Source organism: Lissotriton helveticus, chromosome 4_1 (genome assembly GCF_964261635.1).
Source record: "Lissotriton helveticus chromosome 4_1, aLisHel1.1, whole genome shotgun sequence".
Lineage (NCBI taxonomy): Eukaryota > Metazoa > Chordata > Amphibia > Caudata > Salamandridae > Lissotriton > Lissotriton helveticus.
The window spans coordinates 1715237909-1715258954 of NC_136063.1; the positions used below are offsets into that span (position 1 = coordinate 1715237909).

The following is a 21046-nucleotide window of genomic DNA, read 5'->3' on the forward strand; positions in this document are numbered from 1 at the left end:
CAGGAACAGTGGAATTTGGTGGTATAAAATGTTGGTTCATTTTGATCATGGTCAATCTCTCCACTGTTTTGAGGCAAGACACTGGTCCGTCTCATTGTGACGACTGCCCCAGCTACACGGAACACAAGCTCAGCAGACACACTGGCTACTGGACAGGCCAGATACCTTCTTTCTAGCCTGCTGAGCTTTGGCTATTGGTTCATCTTCAAGTACCAATAAACAAATGGGTTTTGATCCACCTATACCTCTCTTGGGTCATCCAGCTACTCACTCGATGGTCACTGGTGCTGCCACTGGCTCAACCATTTTTGCCTTCACCTCTGCACTGGACTTAAGCCCTGCCATTTTATACCAAGTTTATACAAAGGTTGTCGACAATTCTTGTGTTCCAGTTGTTGCTGCTGCTGGTGTTACTGTTGCTGGTGTTGATTGCTGTGAGACAACAGGACTGCCCTGTCTGGAAGTTGAAGGCAGCACCCCAGAAATTCTTTCAGTGAGTGGGATTCTATGTTCCAGCCATTCTTCTTCCTGACTCTGGCTTGCTAAACAATCCACTTCTTGTATGTATTTTGACCCATTCCCTGCTAAAAAAGCAATGAAAATAACCAGTATTTGTTTGTAACATGGATCCAGTATTGTAGCACAGATGTACTCTTTGTATGACACAATGTCTCTTTGCAGCCTTGTATTCTCAGTTAAGCGAAGAATTAAGCTCTGAATCAAGGTATATGCATCTTCTTATTCATTGCCCACATCTGTAAACCTGTCGGATATTTTTTAACAGCTCCTTTAGGAGATACAATGGATAGCTTGGCCCATCGTACTGTCCTCCTTTCTTACTTCCTGTGTGAAAACCTCAAAAGGAAGTAGCATCTCTGCTGGGCATTAGACTAGTTTCCATTTGTCGATCCCAATGGTCATGTTTTTAGTTACATTCCCTCCTCTTTGCATGACATACTCATTGATCGGTTTGTATTGGTCAGACATTGTAACATGTAATAGGTTGCATTCCAACATTTTGGCACCTCATGTATGAGAGCTTTAACTTGTACTCTGTTAGCACGCTGAATGATCCTCAACTGCTTCCGGGCTTCAAAAGAATGGCTGAAAGGAGTGCAGATTCTTTTGCAGATGATCAGTAAGTTGCTGACAAGGCCTTTTTTAAGAAAGTTCTGCACATTGATGTTGATGCAATGCGCCAAACATTGTATCCTCAAATAGCCACCTTTTGCCATGGTCTTAACTATATTAATGCCATTTTCCGTGGCAACGAACACAGTTCTGAGACGTCTGGGTCACAGCCATTCAAAGACCTTGTTGTTAAAGTTGTTCAAGATGCTGTATGTGATTTCTCCTTGGCAAACACAGCCACTGAATGCCCTTGAAGGTTTCTACAAAGCTGAGATCTGCAGATGGCTGTTGCATGACCTCCACAAAAAAGATCTAGTGTGCAGTGATACACATGTAATCAGTGGCTTAACAACTGACCCACATGTCTGTTGTCAGGTGGATAGCCTGTACAACTCTCTGCTACAAAGCTTTTCCAACCAAATCCAGCGCATCGTGGTGGAGCACTGGACCAGCTACTCTGGCAATGTAGGTCCTGCTGGGAAGTTTCAATTTCGGGCAGATAGCTGCCACAAACTCTAAAAAACCCACTCCTTCCACAAAAGAAAAGGGGAGGAAGAGCAGCGCTAGCACTTTAGCCAGCTTCCCATTGTACTAACATGCTGGTGGGTGGTTGCGGATGTAGGGCCCTCCTGCCTAAACATGCCGTAATATTAGCCTGAATTTTTTTTGGTGGTGCCACTGATGCAGGTGATTTCTGAAGAGGACCAGGAAGTGGAAGGCTGGAAAATGTGCATCTTAAGGTAGTCACTACTGTATGCTGTTGAGGTGTTGTCTCCATCTAACTCTGTGCCATTGCGAGATTGCTGAGGCGGGTGATACTGGTGCACTGCTGGGGACAGCGCTGCTTTGCATAAGGTTGTAACCCTGTTTTTCCTCATCACCACCTACACCTACCAATCTGATTGGCGACTCTGGAACAGATATCCCTCCCACATCACCTTGACCACCACCACGTGCAGAAAGTTGATTATGGTGCACCTCCCCGTGGTGTGTGTGACATTTTTTCAAATGGGATTCTTGGCCTCCAGTACCATAGTGTGTACCAAGCTCAACTCGACAAACACAAGCATTGCAAATGGAACATATTGCAATGTTGTCCTTCTGCTTTCTAACCATAGCGAAGTGCCAAATGGGGGCGGAGTACCTTTTCTGTGGGCCACTTCTGCTACTGACTGAAGAACTGGAGGTAGGCAGGTGTGTCGACGATTATCTCTCTACAGTGCACATTTCTACAGAGCTAGTGGTGGATGCAGGTCTCTGCATGGGCCTTACAAATATGTAAACTGGCACAGGTGAGGACGGTGGTGCCACATCCCTTGGAGTAGCTTGAATAGGAGGGGTAATGTCAGGCTCCCCTGTGCCAGCTTCCACAATGACTGTCTCGTCATCCTCATCCCCTTCTATAATTGTAAGGTTTTCAGGAACTTTCCTTTTCCTGGGCCTCTCTGGCATGTCTCAGATTCTGCTGGGATCCAATCCATGTCAAGATCATCAGAAGGGGGGCTTGGAAAAGATAGTGGAGTACCCTTCCTTTTTCTTGCTGGAGAACTAGAACCAATGGTTGTAAAAGAGGAAGTTCTTGCTCAACAGAAAGCTCAACCTCCTGTTCTGATCCTAGTTCAGTAAGAACCATAGCTGTCTTCGGCTGTTGTCTACTTTCCTGCAATGATTGGGTATGACTTTGTGAAAGAGACAACGCCAATTCAATGCCACTGCTCGCTGGCGTCAAGATGATTGCAGTGGCTGTCTTGCTGAGAGACTTGGACTTAAGTTGGGTTGGTGCTGTTGCTGCAGCAGTGCTGCTGCCAGGAGGCCGGTTTGGCAGGCACAAGTTTGCAGAAAAAGGTTTTGGCTGACACGCCAGAGGCAGAAATCTGCGTTTTCTCCTCCCTACTGGCCACTTACCTCAGCAGCAGCTTTCTTTGGGGCCATCTTGAAACTGTCAGTTGGCAGTGGCACTAAGCTGCACAAGCTGAAGACTTTGACGAACTGATGTGACTGGCAGTACTGTGGGTGATGTCTCTTGGGCACCTAAAAGCAAACAAGCAAAAAAAAAAACATTTAGTGAAATGTGGCATTGTCACAGTTTGAATTAGTACACACAATATAATTTAATGTTGTTACATAAGTTATAATTATTATCCTAAATAATAAAAAACAACAGTGCATTTCAAAGTCAAACCACACCACCAGAACATAATATTTAATTTCCAATCAGGATAACAACATACAAATGTAACTGTTGGTTTGGTTTGTGTGCGTCTAAGGGAGAAACATATGGCAGTCAGGGAGGTGCAGGGTAAAATTGTATAATGCTTAAAAAATGAATGCTGGCAGAGAGCATGTATTCTATGGCCCACAGGAAGTCCAGTGGAAAAGGGAATAATCCTTAAAAAATTAATGCTATTGTGTGGCTGTGCACAAATGGCAGGTAGGTGGTAGATGGAAAGTGGAAAAACGTAATAATTTTTTTAATTGTAAATTAAAAGTACATAAAAGAAAATTTAAATAAGAACATTTAAATAAGAAATACAAATAACAATTAAATGCTGGTGTATTAGGGGACTATGAGAAACCCATTGGGAGGCAAAGTGGTGTATGTTAAAAATTCAAAAAGCATATCCTATAAAACTGGTAATAAACATACACATATTAAAATGATCCTCAAGCATAATATTAAACTGATATCAGGGAAAAGTAAAAAAAAGAAAAATGCAAAAAGGCATAGCCCTCCCCTATCAATATCTCTTTGAAAACTGGAAAAAAGGGAGGCTGCACAAAATGGCTGCTGGCCACATGGTCAAACAACAACAGCAAGCAAGGAGGCATGGCCAAAACAAAAAACACATGCAGGCCTATGTCAAAAGCACACTGGCTAGTTACACAAAATGGCCACCAGCCACATGATCAAGCAAACAACAACCAGCACAGAGGCATGGCCATAACAAAGAACACAAGGCAGGTCTAAGGCAAAAGTACACTGGCTGGCTACCCAAATGGTCTACCAACCACATGGTCAAACAGCAAACAAGGAAGCATGGCCACACATGCAGGCCTATGGCGAAGGCACGCTGGCTGACTACACAAAATTACTACCGACCACATTGTCAAACAGCAAGCAAGGAAACATGTCCACAACAAAGAACACATGCATGATTATGGCAAAGGCACACTGGCTGGCGACACAAAATGGTTGCCAGCCACATGGTTAAACAACAAGCAGGAAGGAGGCATGGCCACAACAAAGAACACATGCAGGCCTATGGCAAAAGCACACTGGCTGGCTGCACAAAATGGCCACCAGCCACATGGTCAAGCAACAAGCAAGGAGGCATGGAAAACAAAGAGCACATGCAGGCCTATGGACACTGACTATACAAAGTGGCTCCTGGTCACATGGCATCAGGAACAAACACAAATGGTGGCCTATGGCAAACACACTCACATGCTGGCCAGACAAATGAGGCATGGTAACACTGAAGAAAACAGCATTAATTCAGCAATGCCAAAAATGAGAATTAACTGAGCTGTACAACTTTACAGCACAAATCCTCCAAAGGCATCAAATATATACCACTCCACCTATACACGCTATGCAGAAAAAAAGTGAAATACCCAAAATTAAACCACATTTTAAAATGTAATCCAATGCCATCCATGGCCTAAATGATATTTAAATTCAACAGACACCACAGAAACAACTGTTCCATGCACCCATGACTAGTACTAGGCATGCTGGCTGAGTAACCCATTGGCAGACAAGGCCAAATAGTAAAATAAATGAATTGTGCAAATTTATTAAAAAAAGAATGAAGAAAATGTACTAAACTGTGTAACATTTTTCCTATACAAAAGAAGAAAAATTAAATGCAACCCTTACTGAACCCACAGCCCGCCTACCACAATACATGTTTAAAATCAAATATAAGTACAAATACATTCTGGTGCATGCCTTCTATCAAACAAACACCCTCTGACAACAGTTTTTAAACTTACTTGTGATATCACAAAAACAAAGTCCTTAAACCCAATGTAATAGCAGCAGACAGCAAGAGTGATCCTTCCAGCTTCAAATCCAAAGAAAATTGACCAGGAGATAAACAAAGCACAGGGAGGAGCCTGCTAGACAGGAACAGGAATTAGGAGTCTCTGGGTCATTTCCTCCTTGTTGGGAAAAAAGTAACATAAAAAAGGCTCCACACACTAAAAAAAATTACTTAAATGGTCCATTGGAAAAGAATGTTAAGACAAAAACATCTTTTCAAGTAGATTTAGCAGCTTTTCAAGGAGAAAATCTGTTTGAGGATGCAGCTGCAGTAGCTGGTGCTCTCTCGCTGTCAGAAAAAAGGTGCCAGATGTCGCCAGGAAGGCCTAAAGCTGCACTAGTGGCTGTCAGATCTCACAAACGGCTGGCAAGTCTCGCGGACCTCCGACAAATCTCACTGGTGCTCATAAGCACCTGGCCATACCCATTGCCCTCAGTGCACGCAAACACCTGGCTCGAGCTTGCCAACCAAAAACAAATTATGCCTTGAGGCAGAAAGCAAAATGTATTGGGAACTCTATATTTTCCGCATATTGCGAGATTCTGAATTACACAAACACTGTGACCGGAGTTTTATGCCAAGGCGTTGTGCAGCGTTCTATGCAAATTACAGTTCCAGCCAAAAGCAGAACATTTTATTAGATTTCCAGTTAAATAAAAGCATTACGACGGACAAATGTGATGCCATACCGCTGTTTTAGTTCTGCAACATTCCAAAACACTAAACATCCCCAAACCATGGCATAGATCAAGCCCTATATTAGAACTTCTCATAGCTCTTATATATGCAGTCCAGCTCCTTGTCTCTTTATTGCTGGTCCTAATTGCAGACAATCCACATGTGTACAAATTGCACATCTGTGTATTATCACTAAACCCATTTGTTTCTGTCCACTAGGAAAATATTTGTCTCTGTGGAAGTAACCCTTTTGCTTTCGCCCTTCCTCTTTCAAACCCTGTAAATATGGTTGCACTGACTTTTGAGGTTTTAGATGGATTTCAATACTGAGAAAGTCCCAGCAAGGTTGTTTGAATGGGATTCAAGATTGTAACATGGCTAAGCCTTTGATAAAATCTCCTTAGTTCCACACCTTCCAAGTTCAGTCCTGAGGAAAATCTTGGCAACTGTGTGCAGAAATATTCATTGATCCTCATTAGCTTTATGGAATTTGAATGCACAGATGAGGCTCTGTACTCCAACAGATTTGATAATAGGCTCATTCTGATTATGCACACAAAGAAATACTACAGTTTTCACTAATAGTAGGAACAGGTTGGTTATATCTGAAAAAAAAGTCTCATAATGCAGTTATTTAACTGCTTCCTGCGAAGTGACACGGTTTTTAGGTCTAGGTTTTGACATTACAGTTGCTAACAACATATATACAGGCATCGGAGCTCATCCTTTCCTACATTATCTTTCTTTGATTAACATATTCAACTACTGGTTTGAGATTTGTTCTGTAGAATGGAGTGGGAATAGTACATTTAACAGTTTTCCTATCGTTGGTTAGATTTTACATTATTTGTTTATTTTTCTATATTTATTTTTTTAATGTTCATAGTATTTTTAGTATATGTATTTCTTTGCTTTTTCAATTTTGTATATTTTATATATTGGCTAAATGTAATATATATTTGTTACTGAATTTATTATATGTGTATGTACTAGTAATTTAATTTATTAGTTAATAAAAACCATAAACATTAAAGGAAAGTGCACATTTCAAGCCATTTCGCATAACCATTAAGTCAGAAATAATAACACACGATACGTGACGCCAAGTTAAAAAGTAAAGATAAGGAACACTAAGCCTGCACCTAGAGAAACTTCTGCTGGGGCCCCCCTGTAATAGCAACAGCAGCACCTAAAAAAAAAGCCACATTTTGAAAACCTAGAACATGGCCATGTGCAAAAGCATAATAGTGTGTTCCATTATTATTGTCACAATGTTTTTGCACAATATTTTTGTCAATTATATTATTTACCACATTATTGTGTCATTACTCCTTATTTTGCTTGACACACTTTTCACACCAAGCGTATTACAAATGTAGGTAGTCTGAAGTGAATGGTTCGTCAAGCGCACTAAAGAGGATAAATACTTTCTATTTTCCTCAAGGTATATCACCATCATAACCTGCAATCACCTTTGAATTATGATGCAGTAGTTAGGTGCAGACATTACTGCAGCGCCTGCAGTCACACGTTTTGCGCCCCTCCTTCTGCAGACGAAGCATGCCAGAGATGTGTGGCAGCTTCTTGTCATGCCCCATCAGCATGCCGCTATGCACAATCAATAATGTAATTATTGTAATGCGCATTGCCTCCTGCAGGTTCATTCTTGAAACAGTCAGCAATGAGAATATATTACATGAAATAGCTGGAGTGGGTAGTTTAATCAGATCGCTCAGTACATATGGAAAGTAGCTGCGTGTCAGGGACTGGAGTTGTCATCCCTGCTAAGTCTCACGCATCAGGCATGATACTAATGTATTTCTGTGTGGTGGTCCGCATCACCACACAAAAATGCAAGGTCACGCATTTGTAGCGCCTCCTTGAACCACTGCCGGTGCAAAGAAGTCAACGCCCTGGCCAAACACATTGAGCACGCAGCGCGGATCGCATGCTTCTCAGCTGGCAGACTTTGCAATTGAAGTAGTGTGCAAAGTCTATTGCTGAATGGCAGGTCAGGAGTATGCAGCCACCCTGGTGGCTCATTGCTGCAGCTTTCATTATTAGCACAGCTGCTGCGTGCCGGCCGTATGGCATTCACATGACTTGGTGAGGTGTCCGTCATGTGATTGCAACAGTTTCTGGGCACCAGGCGGGGCAATCAGTAGTTACGTTTTTGATAGTGCTGCTGCCCGCCACGCCGCAATAATTCTTTTAGCGCCTCCCGATCATGCACGCAAAAAACGCCTTTCACTGGACGTTCACGGGCCGCACAGTCATGGCAGCGGCAGAACTTGAAGCAGGATCGGATAAGTATTATAAAAGATCAGGCTCAGCTGAGGTGAGGAGTACCCTGCCTAAGGACCAGTGCAGACGTGCCTCGGCCTCTTTGAAGCTCACCAGTGCCTACTAGCGTTAGTGGTGCCTGCTCAATCGCCGTCCCTACCCTGCTGCTTGCTACTTTCGGCCTGCTAGGTGCTCTGTGCATAGAGGTGTAATCGTGGTTCTGTGGCCTAGGGTTTAACCGACTCGGGGCAGGGCTGCTGCCTGTAGCCGTGACAGTGTGTACACGCCAGGGGGGAAGGTGCCAGTTGCCACTGGACCGTCTCCCCTTGTCGCCTGCCCCAAATAGAAGTATGTGTAAAATTAAACATTACTTATAACCTCTGACATCGTTAAACAATCGGTGCTCATAAAAGTAATGTCCCTTTGCTCATTAGATTTATAGCACCCGAGTATCAAGGTCATGCTTTTTATTTTAGGTTTTTCAGAGCGGGAGAAATTAAAGCGGAAAACCCGCTCAAAAGATCGGTAGTAGAGTCTACATTCAGTGCCCCAGCGAACAATGATGGGTGCTTTCAAGTGAGGACATCAAACCTTTAAAACAGTCCTCATCCGCCTCCTTCTCTCCCCGCCCCCACTAGAGCAGTCATTGTGTTATTCGCTTTGCTTGAGGGGAGAAAGTGGCAGGCATACTGCGCTGGTTTGTCAAGAGAAAATCTGACCCTGCTACAATAACTGAATTCGCAGAAATCTACAGAAACTTTCTTTTGTAATGTTTGCAGCAACGTGGTGCACACTCTCAATGAAAGTGGTGCAGATTCCAGTGAGTCATCGTTTTGTTTAACAATCAGCTTAGAAGGACACTAGGTGATTTAGTTTCTGGTGCTTTCAGCAGTTGTAACATCTTCTTAGAGTGCCTTGTTGCTCAAATGGGTGCAATTATTTATATTTATATGTTTTCCTGGTCTACATTGCTTGATTTGGCTTGCGAGAAATTGTCACTCAGTCATTGAAATGTCCCTTATAATTACACTGAAATTATGAAAATGTTACACATTGCAATCCGAAACCTTGACAGCTATGAGTTGTGGGAGTTGTTGGGCTCTCACATCCTCACTCCTATATAACATGACCCTCATGGTTCCGGTTTCAAATGCCATGTGCAGAACACTCACTCATTCACTCTCAAAAGCAGTAGCTGTCTCCTTGTCTCTTCATGCTGTTCTCGTTTTCCACATCTTCCCGTCAGTGTCTTGGTTTCGATTTGTGTCTCATGGTCGGAACCATCTTGCTTTCTTATCACAGATCTCTATGACAATGAGACTTCTTTCTCTCGGTTCTCCATGTAATATTGCCTGTTAGGAGACGTTATGCTGATGTTTATTGAGTGCAACATAGGCAACTTCTTTTTAGTGCTATAGTAACACTAGGACGGGGACAGAATGACGCTAATGTACTAATGAAAACATCATAAATTTAAAACTAGGTCTTCATCTAGTCACGCTAACAATGACAAAACTAATATTTTGGGTAAATGGCCATGTTTAATTCCGTCTGAATTTTAATAAGTGGGATTGTTTCTGAAGAGGAATCGTTAAGACGTTCAATGCTTTTGAGGCAGTCACTGGGAAGGCACGATTTACAAACGTGACTGTACTAGTTGATGGCACAAAGTAAGGCAGCTTGGGCCAATAAAAGCAACATTTTCTCATGACAGCTGGACAGAGATGCCATGAAGTCTGTCTCTGTGAGTGACGACCGCGCATTTAAAAAGTATTTACTGGGTATGGGAAGCCAGTTTAAAGGCATGTTGAATAAAGGAAACGTGATACTGCTGGAGATAATCTGTGATCAGACCACCTGCCACCTATTGTACCAGTTGAAGCTTATACAGGTATTGTCCCAGGGCTAACCAGTATACTGCAGTGTGTGAAGTAGGGGTACTTCGTATAAATTAGGAAATCAAGAAGTTGAAGCAGAAAACGAAGTAGCTCTTGTAGAATGTATTCTTCTGTACAAAACAGCATAATACTGGAGCACGTCTATTGTAATGGATGTCCAACAGCTGAATAAGAATTCAGCAGTTGAACCACACAGTTCAACAATAACCACAAGCGATGCACCTTTGAAGGGAAACATTCTTCAAAGGTGCTCGCCATGGAACACATAGAATATTACAGCAATAAACATAGAAGAGATACTAATTAAACATAGCAGAGATACTAATTATTTAATGTGCACATTAAATATGAATGTAAAAATGTTCAACACATTACATCATCTCCCTTTTTTATACAAAATTGAAAAATAAAAACAAAGGAAACATTTAATACCAAATTAAATTAAGATAAATAGAAATCCTTAAAACATGAAGGAAAAGAGCAATTTCTGTGTGCTCTGGATGAGGTGGTGGGAAAAGAAGTTGAAGAATTGGGAATAACATGAGCATCAACATTATGCTCAATACGTTGAGTAGAATTATCATTTGAAGAATGGGCAACTTGTTCACAAGGTTGAGAACTATCTGAAGGGGAACCTAAGGGAAGGTAAGAACAAGAAGAACAGTCATCAAAATGTTTGGTTTTAAACACCTTGTGAACTTGTTCTGCAGTAAGTTTGACAATTACTCGCTTGTTCCACCACCCCTTTTTGTCAAGAGAAAGAGTGAACCCTTAGAAACTTTGAGGACTTGAGTGGGAAGAGAAAACTTAGACATACCCTTCTTGACCCTGTCAGGGGTCTTAACCATAAACCAATCATCAATCATGAAGGTATGTAATGAAGGGTTACATTTTGAATCAAAGTTTTTCTTTTGAACTTTTTGTTGATCTGAAACATTTTTCTTTGTCATGACAAGCTAGACATGTTGGACTTTTTACACTTAAATCCTTGATCCACGATGGACATATATTCCCATTAGGATTCCTCTTTTTGAGCAATCTAAATGGAGAGATACCCGTGGTGGAGTGAGGAGTAACCAAACATTACCACACCTACTAAACAGGTATCACAAGAATTAATCCAAAGTGTAACATCTTTGTCGAGGGCTGGCCACCAAAAGTGTTCCTTCAATTTCCTTGATGAGCCTCCAACACCTAAGTGACCCTGATGAGCTGCAAGTAAAAGTTTTTTCCAAATTCAAAGGAGGCACACGTTGGTCTCCCCTAAAAAATTTACATCATTTATAATGGAAAGCTCATCTAAAATTTGTGCAAAGGGTTTAAGGGTTTCTGGGCAGCAGGAAGAGGACGTACCTTTGGCCACCCTGAAACAATCATGTTTTTAACTGCCATCAAAACTGCATCATCAGAATAACTTTTAATCCAATCAGATTCTGAAATAGAAAAAGGTGAAAGAACCAAGTCCTCTATAGATGCAACAACACACTCTAAGTCATCAATATTTTCTTTAGAATCATTTTCCAGAGGCAACCTTGAAAGAGCATCAGCTCTTAAGTTATTACCTCCAGAGATGTGTTGTATAGTGAAATTTTATTCATGAAGTCTTGAGAGAATTCCAACAAGTCTTGCTGATGCTTTTCCTGTACCATTCCAGTTGAGAAGGTGAACAGGGGTTTGTGATCACTCAGGAGTATAAAATGGGAACCCCAAATGTAAGTTTTACATTTTTCTACAGCCCAAGAACAGGCAAGAGCCTCTCTTTCAATGGTGCTATAGTTAGATTCTGCACCACTGAGAGACCTTGATGCGAAACCAATAGTGTTTTCTTTAGCACCATTCCATTGGCAAAGCACAGCTCCCAAACCCTTCTGGTTGGCATCTACAGAAATTGCGCATCTTAATCCTGGAGTAAAAGATGATAAGGCTGGGGTTTCCACAAATACTTTTTTAACAAGATTAAATGCAAAATCTGTTTCTTGTGACCATAAAAACTTTACATCTTTTTTTAAAAGTACACGCAGGGGTTGAACTAGCTGCGAATAACTTTGAATGAACCTGGAATAGTATTCTGTCAAACCTAAAAAGGATTTCAAAGAATCCTTATCCTTTGGAATGGGAACATTTGAAATGGCCGGAGTCAGAGAATGCTTGGGCTTAATTCCCTCAGCAGAAATTGAATGCCCAAGATAGTCCAATTCTTTTACAAAAAATTTACATTTCTTTTCTCTTAGGGTTACTCCAACATCTTTAAGGCGTGACAAAACATTTCTTAGAGTTTGAAGATGTTCAGCTTTGGTTTTGGAATGTATGAGAACATCGTCCTGATAGGCTTGTACTCTATCAATGTTATGTAAAATGGTGTCCATAAATTTCTGAAAGACACTGGTGGCAGATGCCAAACCAAAGGGAAGTCTTAAATACTTAAAAGCCCCAAAAGGAGTAATGAATGTAGTGAGTTCTGAAGAACATTTAGTGAGTGGAATTTGATGATAGGCACTTCTGGGGTTGTTGGATGGCAATCAATTATATTTTGATTTAAAGAGCAAAGATCCGCACATAGACTAATACTAGAGTCCCTTTTCTTGACTACTACAATTGGACTGACCCAAAGTGATGAGTCTGTAGGTTCAATTATACCCTCAGACACTATTTTGTCCAAGACTTTTTTTAAATCATCCCTGCCATTAAGTGGAATGTTTCTTAACTTATGAATAACTGGAATGGCATTAGGCTTGAGTCTGATGAGATGTTCAAAACTTCTAATTTTGCCAACAGAGTCATTAAAGACTTCTGGAAAGTCAGAAATTATATTTTGAATAGCAGAATCCTCAATATTGTTCACAGAAGTGACGACAACCTCATTGATTTGGACAGGAAAATCCGAACCAGGAACTAATTTGAGTCCCATCTTCGCAAGATCCTGCCAACCAACTATACTTTTCCCATTAATGGCTACATAAACCTTTGTATTTATGCATCTACCCAAAGATGATATATTTGACAAAAATAACCCACCATATCTATAACTTTACCACCATATGCCTTAGGAATGATGTCTAAAGGTTGTAGATGTACGTTTGACGACCAGTGAGTATTAAACAAAACATCAGAAATAATGGTTACTGGAGCCCCAGAATCTGCCATCATGTCTAAAGGATAATGATCAGTTATAACCATACAAGTTGGGTCTTTAACACGGGTAATGTTAGATGGCGTTTCGTAGATCAATAGAAAGTATTTTCTTTTCTTGTAAAGCATTTACATCCAAAGAATCAATCTCAACAGTATTAACATTAAGATTCTCTACAGGAGATTCAAGAGAAGAAACATCCATGTCAACATTTTCCAATTAAGAAATAGCGCTGAATTGAACAGCACGTTTGTTCCTACAAACGGTGTGAAAAAGTCAAATTTTATGACAAAACGTGCACCTTTTTCCTAGAGCAAGACAGACTGGGCTGTTCCCTAGGTGAGTCTTTGATCCGCATCTGTAGCAGAATGAAGTAGTTCTTTTCTGAAATGGTTTTGCAACTTTGTTTTTTGAATAAATAGCATTAACATGACTATCATTTTGTAAAGACGGTGTATTTCCTTCAGAAATGCATCTCGATGAAATAATGGATCTTTCTACACTTTTTGCCATATCTATGGCTTCTGACAGGCATGGATCACGGCAACTTAAAATTCTCTCCTTCATTTTTTTATGATAAGACTTATAAACAAATTGATCTCTGATAACAGTGTCTAAGTGTGCTCCAAAATTGCAGTCTGCAGCAAGATTTCTAAGAACAGATATAAATTCCTCCAGTTTAATTTTGTTCTTGTTTTCTCTTCATAAAAATGAATTATTCAAGCATGACGCTGGGTTGTTCTAAAAACTTTTTATTTAGTCTAAGTATGGCATCAGTGAATTCATTCCATCTATCCCCATTTCCAGGTGGAGGTAAAGAAGGAGGAAGATTATCAAAAATGTGTCGACCTGCACTACCCAAGTGACTATATAAAATTGCCAACTTTCTTTTTGGAGAGTATTTAACGCATCTATTGCAAATAAATCATTTTCAAAACTTTTGAACCACATTTTCCATGTTTCTTTAGGTTTACCAGGTGTAGCAAGAAAGTGATTCAAATTAACTATTTGTTGATTTGAAGCCATGTTGTTTTATATAAAGTAAGTCTTGAATTAAAAAATAAAAATAAAATATAAACTGAAAAACTGGACCTTGAATCTTTGTTTCCTCCTCTGAAATACTCCTCCTATTGTCTTTGCACTTTTTATGTAAATAAAAATTAACTTGAAATACTTACTAAATATTTAGTAGTTGATGAAAATGTGCAAAGATTTTCCTCTTTTTTTTTTTAAACAAAAATACACACGGACGTGTGTATCGTCGAAGAAACTGATTAATTTCCCTCGAAGCTCTCAATCGGGCCGTTGCTATGGACACAGCTTGTATGGAGGAAACAAAATGGCCGCTGAAAACGTGATCACGTCGAAAGCGTGATGACGAGGCACATTTCCTTCAGGAGGGTGAGCTTGTTGCTGTGACGTTGCTCTGCATGTCATGAGTGACAGAGACAGAAACCAATGGCTCACCACAAATCCTCGAAAACGATTAAATGTTGCCTCCGAGACGTCGTGAAGTTTAATTCTTCCGGAATTTCAGAAGCGATGCCACGATGAGTCCGATAATGAGGTAGGCTGCTTGTTTTCAAAATGAAGCGCGTGCAAAAATTTGGTAAAAGCTGCTTTTTCTCCCTCGTCGCCAAATGTGAAGTAGGAGTACTTTGTATAAATTAGGAAATAAAGAAGCAGAAAATGAAGTAGCTCTTGTAGAATGTATTCTTCTGTACAAAACAGCATAATACTGGAGCACGTCTATTGTAATGGATGTCCAACAGCGGAATAACAATTCAGCAGTTGAAACACACAGTTCAACAATAACCACGAGCGATGCACCTTTGAAGGGAAACATTCTTCAAAGGTGCGCGCCGTGGAACACATAGAATATTACAGCAATAAACATAGAAGAGATACTATTTCTTTAATGTGCACATTAAATATGAATGTAAAAATGTTGAACACATTACACAGTGTCATAGTACTGCATAGACTGCATCATCACGTTAACTATTTGTATAAGAAAGTGCACGTCTGTTTAAGACAGAATGTGACGCATGGTCTTAATATGCAGGAAACAGGTGCTGGTTACTTTTGACCCAAGGGTGGTGAAAGACAAATTGACCTATACCAGCACTCCTAAATTGAGCACTGCTTTGGCTTGGGGTAATTCTCCAAGATGTTCCATAAAATCTGGGTCTCCTCTTGAAACATGTCCAGCACACATTATTATTCTTCCATTCGATAGGTTCAGCCACATTATTACTTTCTAGAGCAACTCTTTGACTTAATCTGCTCAAATTCCAACTATATGTAAACAAGCTATTACACCACTGCAAAAAACCTGAATGTAGATCCCGGAATCTAACAGGAGTAAACCCGTTGACCCAGTTGAGACCCGGGTAAAGTATGTATCAAAAGAACAATGTCTCAACCGGTTCCCCACTCTCCTGATTTTTGTGTAACCTGATACTAAGAATATCATGAAAGATTAAATCGGAGGGGGCAACAATATAGTAAAATCCAAGCTGAACTACTGGGCTCAGCCAGCAGAGCTCATCCAAGATAAACCATAGCTCTGTCTGTGTTTTGAAGGGACCTGAAACCAGATTGTGCATGTTCCAGGGACATTTTATTTGCTAAGAATGCAGATATCTATTCTTTAACATGATTTTCTAAATGTTGTACTGTGGCAAAGAAGCTGAGAAAACGGATAGTCGTTTAATATGCTGGTAATCATTAGGGGGGGAAATTCAAGGAGCGTGTAGATCACTGAGGGGACATTAAGAAAGGGGGACCACAAGAAGTAAGGTGTAATATGTATTCTTGTTCTTATTTGTAAGTAGTTGTATCAGCGCTACAGTACAATGTATACAAAAGTAACCAAAAACACACAAGTGCTGAGGGATAGCAGTTCAGCTTGGATTTTACTCTATCTTTGCCCCCTCAGATATCATCTTGCATGATATTCTTTGAATCAGGTACACAAAAATCAGGAGAGTGAGATGTGAAACAGGCGTGCCTTAGGGTTCATCATGAAGCATAGCTATAACATACATGTGGTTATCAAGGCTTGCCTGGTTAGATCTTTTGGTTTCCCTTTTATGACATACACCAATGATATACAGATGGTCATACCCCCAGATGAAAACTCAGGATACACTAAAGCAAAATTTAAGAGATGTTTATCACCAGTTGCCCTTTGGATAGAAGAAAAACACCTTGAAACTTAAAACAGATAAGACAGAAAGTCTTATCCTATGAGATTCACAACATTCTTGGGCTTCTGACTGGCGGCCTAAGCAATGAAGCCCGCTGCCAGCCCTGGTGCCCCAGGAGGAAAATTTGGTAATCAAAGTGGACAATACTCTGTCCGCCATGTCACACATAAATACAAGTACATCCTCTTGTTTCTTTCACTTAAAGCTGGAAAAAAAATATGCCCTCTTTCTCGGTTCTACGACAGGAAAGCAGATATTCATGCTGCCATTTAATCACATCTGGACTACTGCAACACACAGTAATTAAGTGCTATACAGTCCCATAATCCAAAGCTGCAATTGTTTCCAAACTTCCAAAGCAGTTGAACTTACATATGTGCAATCGGATGTCCTCAGTTTTAATACACTTCCATAGCCTGCCCATTGGCTAACATGTTGTTTTCAGGAACCTCTGTATAATTCATTAGGCGTTCTACCAACAAGGCCCTATCTACATCCAAGGAAAAGTTAAACCCTCTATTCCTAATGGGACTCTTCTATTTTTCAAACCAGCTCTAGTCATTGCCCCACAATACAAAAAGGGGAGGATTATCTTTTAGCTGAACACTGGAAGGCTGTGTCACTACAAATAAGACCCCCCCCCAAAAAATTGTGGTTTTAACACCTTGGATGCTAAGGCAATTCCCGCTGTGTGCTGATCAGATTGGATTCCCATTGTTCATGACAAGGTCAGCTCGTCATAAGCACAGCTCCAGTGTACTGCATGACGAGCTGACCTTGTCATTAGCATGGAAGTGGTTAAGAAAGAATTAAAGACCTTGCTTTTAAACATATTAAATTCTGGGGCTGTATTACCGAAAGTGCCCTGGGGGCGAAAAGGGTGTGTGTGTGCGGTTGCTGTGCTCCTAGGGCACTTTGGTATTACAGAATGGGCCGCCTGTGCAGACCCTTCTGTAATACTGATAGCACTGGTGCAGATGTAGTGTCAGCACTATTTTGAGAGGGCATTATTTTATTTGCACAAGGGTGTGGTCCCCTGAAAATGAGGAAATCTCTTTGTCTCTGCGCCCGTGCTGTATTATGGTTGCAAGCGCAAAGAAGCCATCAGAAGGCAAGGGGGCACACTGTCAGTGGACCCCGGAGGGCAGACCTCAGAATGGGTTTAAGGGGGTCTTGTGTGCTCCCTCACCCCCACCAGACAGCCCCCTGCAGGCGTGTGCAGTCACACTGCACCCTCCTGCAAGAGGATCTCTCTTACCTCTTGAAAATGCAGCCGAGTTGCTGTCTGCACAGTGAAACACGGAGCGGCTTATATACAGGTGCTACGTATTTCACTTGAATTCACTGTCCCAAGGGCAAGTAAGGTGTTTTGGGAAACAGCACATAGGCTTTGCTTGTGTGATACCCCCGTGAAACCCCTCTTAACATGTAATATTTATGGTTAGGACTGGGTGGAACATTTCACAGGCATTTACTTAGACAGTGACAGTGACAGCGAGTATGAGGGTGTATGGGAGCAGTCTTTTGTACCCCTTACTCTTTTGCAGTTTACCATTTAGGGAGTAGATGCTCATTCGAGCAAGTGTCAGTGGTAAGGCACCAGGTCCCAACGGGATTTCTATGGACTTGTTTAAATATTATCTTGACCTTTGTGGTCCCCTTTTGGTGAACATCTTCAACAATTCTCTGAGTCACAAGATCCCAGAGTCTTAGGTCAGGTCTATAATAGTGGCTATTTTTAAAAAAGAGAAGAGGGTTTCCAAAATACTACAGAACGATATCTTTGGTGGCTAGCTCAGTAAAGATATTGGGGAGGGTTATTTTTAATTGTTTGTAAACATGGGCTTTGGACAATAAAGATTTTATCCACGCACCAATATCGTTTTCATCCTGGGCTGGGTATAGTGGATTAGTGACTGAGCCTACATCGGAGTATACTCTTGCCAGGCGCGGTCCATTGTACCTGACGTTTATGGACCTCTCCACCACATTCGATTGTGTAAATAGAACAAAATTATGAATGATGTTGAGCAAATTGGGGGTGGATATCGCGCTGGTGAATTTGTTGTATAGTCTCCACGCAAAGTTAGATATGAGGTGAGGAGAACTCTGACTCGTTTCTTTTAGCTAGCGGTGTGTGCGCCAAGGGTGTGTGTTGGCACCGTCGCTTTTTATCTTGTATACAAATAATTTGGGAGCTTGCTTAGCAGAATAAACTAAAGATGTGCCAAAAATTGAAAACATATCCATATATAACATTGTTATATGCTGATGAAGTATGGATGGCTAGAACACCCCACGTAGTTTGGTTGACTCATTTGTGTCCTTCATGAATACATTAGATATGAAAATCAATAACGAGAAATCTTATAATAGCATGTGGCCCTGGAAAGAAAGCTTTATCAGTAGTACACTTGGGAGACAAACAGCGTAGTTGAGTCACAAGTTTTTGCTATCTAGGCCTGGTGTTTGATGCAAATAATTCATGGCAGACGCAAGTAATTACTGCACTGGGGAGAGCAGCGGGTTCTCTTTTTAATTTTTTTATTTGGCTAAGAGGGATGGAAGGTTCATGAAGTTATAGTTATCTCAAGAAACTATTACTTGTACCATAAGGTATTATAACTTATAATTACAGCAGTCATGAAGTCTTCTATGACATCAATGATAATAGCACAGCAACATTAGGAATAAAATTATGGATGAGAAAACTGCGGATGGCAGGGGGTACGATTTATAGTTTCTTGAGATAACTAACTTTAACTGCTGACTTTTTATTGTTTTATGTATGTAAAATGTGAGCCTAAGTAGAACATCCCTGTAACCCTTGGTCTTTTTTCTCCAGTAGAACAAACAATATGTATATCTCCACAATGGCGATGCACTCCAAGACGCCATTAAAGGGAGTACAAACGGAGATTCTTGTCAAAGTGCTTTTAATGTGCCAGCCTCCTGCACTGACAGATGAGTTTAAGCACTATGCCTTTTTCTATGTCAGTTTCTATTTTTCCACAGAGCCATTTTAATGAAAAACAGTGCATCACGTGTAAATCATAAAAAGAAAAGATGGTCTGTTAGTCGTGGTGAATTACCAAATTCAGTGGCGGCCATCTTATATTGTGGTTCTAACAAACATGTGCTAACAAATTATATAAAGAATCATAAGTGAATCAAGTGAAGTGAAATAAATTGTGTTCAATCATGGAGACAGTTGGTAAACCTCAATTTTGCCTAGGGGATGAATCAATCCATTAAAAATTTTCATTAATATTTACATTTGTTTTTCCCTATATACAATACTAGCATACTTAAAGATATTTAGGGGGAGTCTCCCAAATTCTTCTGCATAGATCAAGTCCTGAAGGACAAAAGAGGGGGAGATAGAATAAGAAAATGCGTACACTAGAATCGAGGTACCTCATAGACCTTCAAACAAAGGCCCCTGCAGGTCTTAATAATAATGAGGAAATGTGGGTACACTTTGAGTAGCGGGAAGATAGCTGCATGCACTTAGTAACACCACACTGGGTTACATTAAATAAGACAAAGGGACTGTCCATATGAACAACAAAATATTTATTTTCCAATACATGATATTAATAAAGACAATGGATGGTAGGCCCTCTGACGTCTGCGCCCTGAATGCAATGATGCAATATATATATCCTGGCATTTGCACTCACACTCTGTGACTTATGTAAGTCTGCCCATCCAAGGAGCAAATTTGAATTGACATGAGACTCCCCCTAAATATTTCTCAGTAGGCTAGTATTGTATATAGGGGAAAACGATTGTAAATATTAATGACTTTTTTTTAATTGATTTTTCATCCCTTAGGCAAAATTGAGGTTTACCAACTGTCTCCATGATTGTCTGAACACAATTTATTTCACTTCACTTGATTCACTTATGCTTTTTTTAAAATAATTTATTAGCACATGTTTATGTTAGAACCATGTAATAAGATAGCCGCCACATAATTTGATAATTCACCATGACTAACAGACCATCTTTTCCTTTTAGGATTTACACGTGATGCACTGTTTTTCATTAAAATGGCTGTGAGGAAAAATAGAAAGTGACATAGAAAAAGGTGTAATGCTGAAACGAGTCTGTCAGTGCAGGAAGCTTGCACATTAAAAGCACTTTGACAAGAATCTCTGTGTGCGCTCTCATTAATACAGTTAACAAATTGTTTGAAGACAGAAGCGAGTTAATTCTTTGCATTTCCCTATCCTTGCCCTTTTACTACCCTGTTTACTTTCTGTAAAAAAGAAAAAAAACTTACTCTTCTACAGAAAAAAGGGTTCTTTTCAGAACCACTACCTGGTCAAACAAAGAGCTAATACTGTGTTTTAAATGCGTCAGTGACTGTATCGGTGTGAGAATGGGTGTTTCATTGGCTCAATCACTGTGAAAATGTCTTCTCTAGGTGAATTCTTGGATACAATGAAGAAGCATCACTGTTAGGTTTGTTTTTTATCTGCTTCCAGTTACCACAATGTTTTTTGAAGACTGAAGCGAGTTAATGGTTTGCCTTTCTCTATCCTTGTCTTTTTACTACCCTGTTTACTTTCTGTAAAAAAGAAAAGAACTTACCCTTCTACTGAAAAAGATGGTTCTTTTCAGGACCACTATCTGATCAAACAAAGAGCTAATGCTGTGTGT

At 40.4% G+C, this 21046-nt stretch overlaps 1 protein-coding gene across 2 annotated transcripts in view; it reads right to left on the reverse strand.

Annotated features, from left to right (window-relative positions):
- PRRG3 (proline rich and Gla domain 3) overlaps positions 1-21046 on the reverse strand; it is a 174981-nt gene that overhangs the window by 50719 nt on the left and 103216 nt on the right. The window contains exon 2 of one of the 2 annotated variants that reach the window (XM_078685898.1): positions 3037-3162. The exons of the other annotated variant lie outside the window; for it this stretch is intronic. The gene's annotated coding sequence lies outside the window, so the exon portion shown is untranslated. The remainder of the gene's footprint in view (positions 1-3036; positions 3163-21046) is intronic. 2 annotated transcript variants of the gene reach the window in all.